The sequence below is a fragment of the Littorina saxatilis genome, linkage group LG1 (assembly GCF_037325665.1).
Source record: "Littorina saxatilis isolate snail1 linkage group LG1, US_GU_Lsax_2.0, whole genome shotgun sequence".
Lineage (NCBI taxonomy): Eukaryota > Metazoa > Mollusca > Gastropoda > Littorinimorpha > Littorinidae > Littorina > Littorina saxatilis.
This window is the reverse complement of record NC_090245.1, coordinates 18231059-18238019: the sequence shown is the minus strand read 5'-3', so window position 1 is coordinate 18238019 and position 6961 is coordinate 18231059. Positions and strand designations below refer to the sequence as shown.

At 41.4% G+C, this 6961-nt stretch overlaps 1 long non-coding RNA gene across 1 annotated transcript; it reads left to right on the top strand.

Moving 5' to 3' along the window:
- Nucleotides 1-1194: 1194 nt before the first annotated feature.
- On the top strand, nucleotides 1195-5885 carry LOC138963506 (uncharacterized). The gene is made up of 4 exons (XR_011454837.1): nucleotides 1195-1401; nucleotides 1927-2058; nucleotides 2755-2838; nucleotides 4830-5885. It is a non-coding gene; the product is annotated as an uncharacterized lncRNA (long non-coding RNA).
- Nucleotides 5886-6961: the final 1076 nt, after the last annotated feature.

The window sequence follows — 6961 nt, the reverse complement described above, 5'->3', positions numbered from 1 at the left end:
CAATCCCACACATATCAACGAATAACACATTGCCAGTCTATAAAACATCTTCGCGAAATCGACATTGGGCCCTGCCGGTCTCTTCGGACACATAATTATTTGGTCATTTAGCCAGCTTGTTTCAGTGTCTGTGCATCCGCTTGTCTTGTCAGTCTGTCTGTCTAGTCTGTCGACGATCACTGCATGTCTGTCTGTCTGTCTAGTCTGTCGGCGATCACTGTCCGCTGTCTGTCCGGTGTCACGAACTGAAAACTCTGCCTGAACAATCCTTCTCATTGCGGTCAATGCGCATGCGCCTAACATGGGGAGATTAATCAGGTCGTGAACAACCTAACCCAACTTGACCCTAACCCTAACCCTAACCCTAACCCTAACCCATGGTTCGTTCGGTCAAAGCGGCCGGGGTCGCATTTTTTAAGTCCAAGATTGGCGCATGCGCATTGACCGCAATGAGAAGGATTGTTCAGCAGAGGTTTCAGTTCGTGACACCGGCTCCGCTTTGCATTTCATGCATATCGTACAGTACACATACATTTCGGTCTTTCCCCTGCCTCAGTGTCTTTCTGTCCCTGTCTCTGTGGTCAGGTATCTCGAGTCATTCTTTCATACTCTGCGGCATTTTTTTTTACAAGACCCGGTTAAAGCCGTGTCCACGTGAAGGCATGTGTACAATGTGTCGACAGAGATGACCACTGGCTTCTGTCAACAACTTGACCAGGCAGCTCCATTTTCTGGACACAATGGAATATGGACACTCACACTCTAAATTTTATAACACTTTGAGAACACTGAAAGTGTTTAGGGTGAACACTTAAAGTGTTAGGGTGAACACATTTTTACACTTTTGGAACACAGAAAGTGTTCTCAATGTGTTATCCTGAAGCATCTTCTGCTACCTGAACACTTTTGGAACACATGGTAAACACTTTTTTGCACAGTGGAACACCAGGTGAACACACGTGTTCAACAAGTGTTCCACTTCGTCTTTTAGTCATGATCCGAATAAAATAATACATTAAAAATATTTGGGCCTTGAGCAGATTCGAACCCGAGATCTTCGCCTTGCCATGTCAGCGCTCTACCGATTGAGCTACGGAGACTCGTCGGGATTTCGCGTCGCTTAGAGTATATAATTTTTATACCCCCTAGACCGCTGCGGGACGTTTTTTTGTTTTTGTTTTTAATCGTGTTGTGCTTATATTTTTTCATCAAACATTTATTTCATCTGAGACATCTAATAAGCGGTAAGTATTAGCATTTTTATTTTTACAATTTAATAATGTTACTAATTGTCCCATCATGCTTCAGCTGGACCAAAAAAGAACGTTGACACTTTTAGATCTGTGGACCTGTCTGCGTTGTCGCTGCGTTGATTTGGCTCAGGATTTCCGATTGTTATCTGTAAGTTGCTTGCTGAGATTTTGTATTAATTCATCTAAGCTTAGTCACTCGTATTTTTGTTGTAACATGTTCCTGTTACTTGTATCTGTGGACGTTTGAAGACAATTTCTCTAATTTTGCTGTCGCAACGGTTTCAGCTGATCAGTGGACCTTCTGCGTTGGTAAATAAACTCTATTTCAATTTGATGTTGATTTTTTATTCTGGTTGATGTGCTTGGTTTTGTGTTATTGTTATACTTGTATGTCCAGGGGTTCCTTATAATTATAATGGTGGTCCAGTGAACGATACCTTCCGCCTGTGGTCAGAGCAATACATTTGCAGATTTTCGGATTCTTCTTCTTCCTTTGGTTAGACCATAGATGTACGATCTGCACGCTAGATAAAGTGAAGCGGTAGGCTAAAAACAGCATACATTAATGAACAACATTCATCATAATAGTGGCCAGGTTGATTGTGTGCGCAATTTAGAATAATTCTATGCATGCTTGGTTGTATTTGATTTCACAGATCTATCACACTTTCAGGGAACTGGGAAGCCGTTTGAGCTGATGTGCCCATGTGGCGAATCGATGTGGGCGTAACCTGCGCACATTTCTTCTGAATTGCACTGAGGATGAACAGGAGGCACTGACGGCAACCCAGACGTGTTTACCAAGGTACGCATGTCCTGCATTTGCATATAGTGTGTAGTTTTGCAGAGAAATATTGACTTTCAAATTGATCTGATAAGTTTTGTTTGTTTGTTTGCTTAACGCCCAGCCGACTACGAAGGGCCATATCAGGGCGGTGCTGCTTTGACATTTAACGTGCGCCACACACAAGACAGAAGTCGCAGCACAGGCTTCATGTCTCACCTAGTCACATTATTCTGACACCGGACCAACCAATCCTAGCCCTAACCCCATAATGCCAGACGCCAGGCGGAGCAGCCACTAGATTGCCAATTTTAAAGTTTTAGGTATGACCCGGCCGGGGTTCGAAGCCACGACCTCCCGATCACCGGGCGGACGCCTTACCACTAGGCCAATTGTGCCGGCGGTTGCGGAATCATTGATTATACTATTTGCTGAAATACTCTGTTTCAAAATTAATATCTCCGTGCACAACACACCAGACAGTCGCCAAACTCTTATGTGGACACACACACACACACACACCACACACACACACACATGCACACACACACACACAGCCAGCCCCCTCTCCTTCCACATTTGACAGAAATCTAAATGTTGATACACAGTTTCACAATAAACAAAAGTATGAGAATCAGAACACTTGTCAGTGTTGCTACGATGTGGAACTTCAGTAAAATAGTGTTTGATTTCTTAACATGCATCTTGTGTGTGCAGGAACCATACTGCTTCGCTGAGGCAGTTCACTTTCTGGAGATGGAGCTAACAGTAATGCGACGAAACCTTGTGGATGCACTTCATGTAAGTTTAAGCTTTCTGTGGGATACAGCGCAGTTACATTTTGAGAATGCTGCCTTATTTTGCAGTCTTCTCCTTAAAAGGTGGAAAAAATATACATATTTTTAAGTTCAGTGAGTGCTGAGGCCTGCAATGATAAAATGTTTTCCTGAACTTAGTCTACTCAGAATTTCCATTCGTTATGGTAGAGTAGTGCCGTAAACACTGAGGCCAGCTTTAGTCAAAGCATGGCCAACAGACAACACGCTGCTGATCCGCTTGGATCTGCCATTGCCGCTAACAGTGTATGCAGGGTGCATTCAATATGACACCCTTTTCTTTTGAAAATATTCTCATCGGAGTTTATGATTGGTTTTGACAGTGATCGCTGGCCTCCAATGGTCGCTGACAAGGTGTTTTCCTTCGGTTCACGTAGGTTTAGCTTGAGATCACGTGAGTTAAAAGCGATCCGTTTGTAAGTTTTGGTTAGTTTGATCTAAATAATGAAATATTTTAGAAAATTATGATAGAAATTAGAATGCATTTTATATTAAAGAATGCATTTCATATCATAGAACACATTTTATATTTATAGAATGTATTCTATAAAATAGAAGACATTGTATAATATAGAATGCATTCAATCATACTTGTCATTTGCCCAGAAATGTATTCTATGATAGAATGCATTCTATAACGTCCAACAATGCATTCTTATGATAGAATGCATTCTTATGATAGAATGCATTCCATAAAGCGCCACAAAACTTCTACAGGCCAGCTCGGTATGGTCCCTGCTTCGAAAGCAGATCTACAAACACTCTCACACACAGCTCTCTCTTTCTCTCTGTCTCTGTCTCTCTCTCTCTCTCTTTCTTAGTCTCTCTCTCTCTCTCTTTGTCTCTCTCTCTCTCTCTCTCTGTCTCTCTGTCTCTCTCTCTCTGTCTCTCTCTCTTTGTCCCTTTATCTCTCTCTCTCTGTCTTTTGGTCTCTCTGTCTGTCTGTCTGTCTGTCTGTCTCTCTGTCTCTCTCTCTCTCTCTCTCTCTCTCTCTCTCTCTCTCTCTCTCTCTCTCTGTGCGTGTGTGTGGCTGTGTGTGAGTGTGTGTGTGTGTGTGTGTGGTTCTGCTTTTCTTTGCGGGGCTGGCCTGTTGTAGTTTCGGGACATTATGCATATAAATTATAATGCATTTCAGGACGTTAAAGAACGCATTCTATCATAAAAAGCATTTTGGTATTTTGTGTAAATAGAATGCATTTTATCATAGAAGGCAGTTCGGGACGTTATAGAATGCATTCTATAATATAGAATACATTACATAATAAATGATTTCCTTATAATTCATTATTTAGATCAAACCAACAAAACTTAGGTAGATTCTTTACAAACGGATTACTAGAGGGTGCATTCAATATGACACCCTTTTCTTTAAACTAAAACTCATCGGAGTTCACGATTAATTGCGACAGTGATCTTTGGCTTCCAGTGATTGTTGACAAGGTGTTTTCCCTGGGTTCACATAGGTTAAGAACGAGTTAAGGAAAACGGGCGTGCTCAAGGCCTCGCCACATTAGCAGTACGGTTTACTGCTTACCTTATATAAACAATTTGTAGAGTGCCATTTTCCAGAGTGGCCACGCGCTAATGAAATCCTTGCGAAAGACCTATTTTAATTCTACTTTTTGTTCTTAGGGACAGACTCCTGCTTCAAGAGGGATTACTTTTTACATTCAGTCGTGTGTGCATGTGCGTGCATGCGAGTGTCATTGTGTGTTGGGAAGGTGAGAGCGAATTGGACGTGACGTATTTGTTCTGTTATGTGACCTATGCCCGTTCTGGAATAAAAAAAAGTTTACCTGTAACTGCGATTGTTGGAGATCTGCTGACAGCAAGAAGAAGTCCACTATTAGTTAAGATTTACACTTCAGTGTTATCAATTAAGTACAAACGTTTAACACAAACCTGTTAAGAGTTGGAAATGCATCATGTTCTAAAACTCACTTTTATTTCGAACAGGATGTTCCGGACAGCGAGTTGAAAACTAAACCAAAGACCAAGGGCCTGGAATCCTCCCAACTCTGAAGGGTGTTTTTGTTATCGGACTTTCGTGTGTGAACTTTCAAGATGGGGTTTACCAGAGCTCCGTTCATATTATTTAATAGCAACATATACCGAGCAACAAAAGAAACGCGAAAAAATTCTGCAATGTTTGATTGACAAAATCTCGAACAATTATGGAGTTAGAATTATCAAACCACAACATTTTGATGAAGGCATGTTTGACACAGCTGTTGCGTGAGTATTTTGATGCTGCGATTGTTTCAACACACGGGACAAAACGAAGTTTTGGAGGTCTCGCTCAGTCAGCCTTCATCGCGTTCTCTGGCCACTGATCGGACACTGGTTGCTACCAGTGATGTTCCTGGTATTGTCAGCGGCTGAATTGAATCGATGTCGAAGACGTTGTGGAAGGAAATTGCGATCTTGTCTTATTGGGGTAATGCGAAAAAATCTACCGCGTTGCATAACTGCAGTGCTTCCAATGTCACCAGAACATTGCAGAAGGTGATAAACTGTTGACACATGCACGTTTAAAGCACATGCCATAGCTTCTGGATCACCCCCAGCTTTAAATCGACCTGGCATTTTGGTGGTGTCAATCTTGGCATCCTGGCTGTTTCAAAAGTGAGACTGGCAGCAAGCGTGCCATGGTCTCTTTTGGTTGCTAATGCATTAGTGAACACATCTCACATATCAGATTTCTCCTGCTCTACTTGCACGTGCTGCGAGCGCGCATTATGTGTTTTACGATGAACCTGCTTGTCTTGTGTGTTAAAACAGTCACAGCATCAAAATAATCACACAAAAGCAAGGTCAAACATGCCTTCATTAAACTTTTGTAGTTTAATAATTCTAACTCTATAATTGATGAAGATTTTGTCAATCAAACAATGACGAATTTTGTTGCTCGGTATATTATGTGTTCAACAATTCCTACCCCAGACCCGTTTGTTCTGCGACTGCTGCAGACATTTCTTTTTGTCAATTAAAAATGCTTCTTTGCTCACAAAATTTGATTTTAATGTCTTTCTGAATTGTATGACAGTGCAGGATGAAAGTGTTCCAAAAGTGTTCTAAAAGTGTTCTAAAAGTGTTCCAAAAGTGTTCTAAAAGTGTTCTAAAAGTGTTCTAAAAGTGTTCCAAAAGTGTTCTAAAAGTGTTCCAAAAGTGTTCTAAAAGTGTTCCAAAAGTGTTCCAAAAGTGTTCTAAAAGTGTTGACCTGAACACTTTTATGTGTTCAGAAGTGGTTACAGCAGGGTGAACACTTAAAAGTGTTCAGATGTGAACACTTTTGGAACACTTTTGGAACACTTTTGGAACACTTTTTTGTGTATAGAACACTTTTTGTGTTCCAAAAGTGTTCCAAAAGTGTTCTACTAAAAGGGTGTTCAGAAGTGGTTACAGAAAGGGTGTTCAGGAGTGGAACACTTTTGTTTAGAGTGCAGTTCGACCAGGGGAAGGTGGGGGGGGGGGGGGGGGTTGAAGTGGACATTGTAGGGTTTAGAGTAGGGTGAGGGGTTAAAAGGTGGCGAAGGACACTAACCAAACCACAATTACTCCGTCGACACTATTTTAACACTGTTGTTACATATGTTGACAGTGCCACTACCAAAGTATGTATACGTTTTTATTTATTTCATTTTGGCTGAAATGCACTTATTTGTGTGCATGTGTCTTGAAAACAGTCGGAAAGAAGGGTTTCAATTTGAGTCAAAGCGGATGATAAAGAGGTTTTTTTTTCTGCGGCGAAGAGCTAATGACACAGGCGTGTATGCGTGTACAAATGCTTAACCCACACCAGGACTGACAATTACCAATTTAAATATAGCATGTTACATTTTTTTCTCCAGACCTGCTCTCCTTGTTTTTGGTGAAAGGCAAAAAAGCCATCGACGTAACCAAAGGAAGATAACCGCAAATTATTTCCTCTCAGAGTGTTTCATATTGTGGGTCTCTTTGGTCTTTTGAATGAACAGATGACTCGTAGTGAGAGTTATTGTGACTACTGTTACAAATCTGACAAGGAGCAAGACGTAACTCGCGCGACACAATGCATCAAGCACGGCTGCAGCTGTACCGTATGGTAA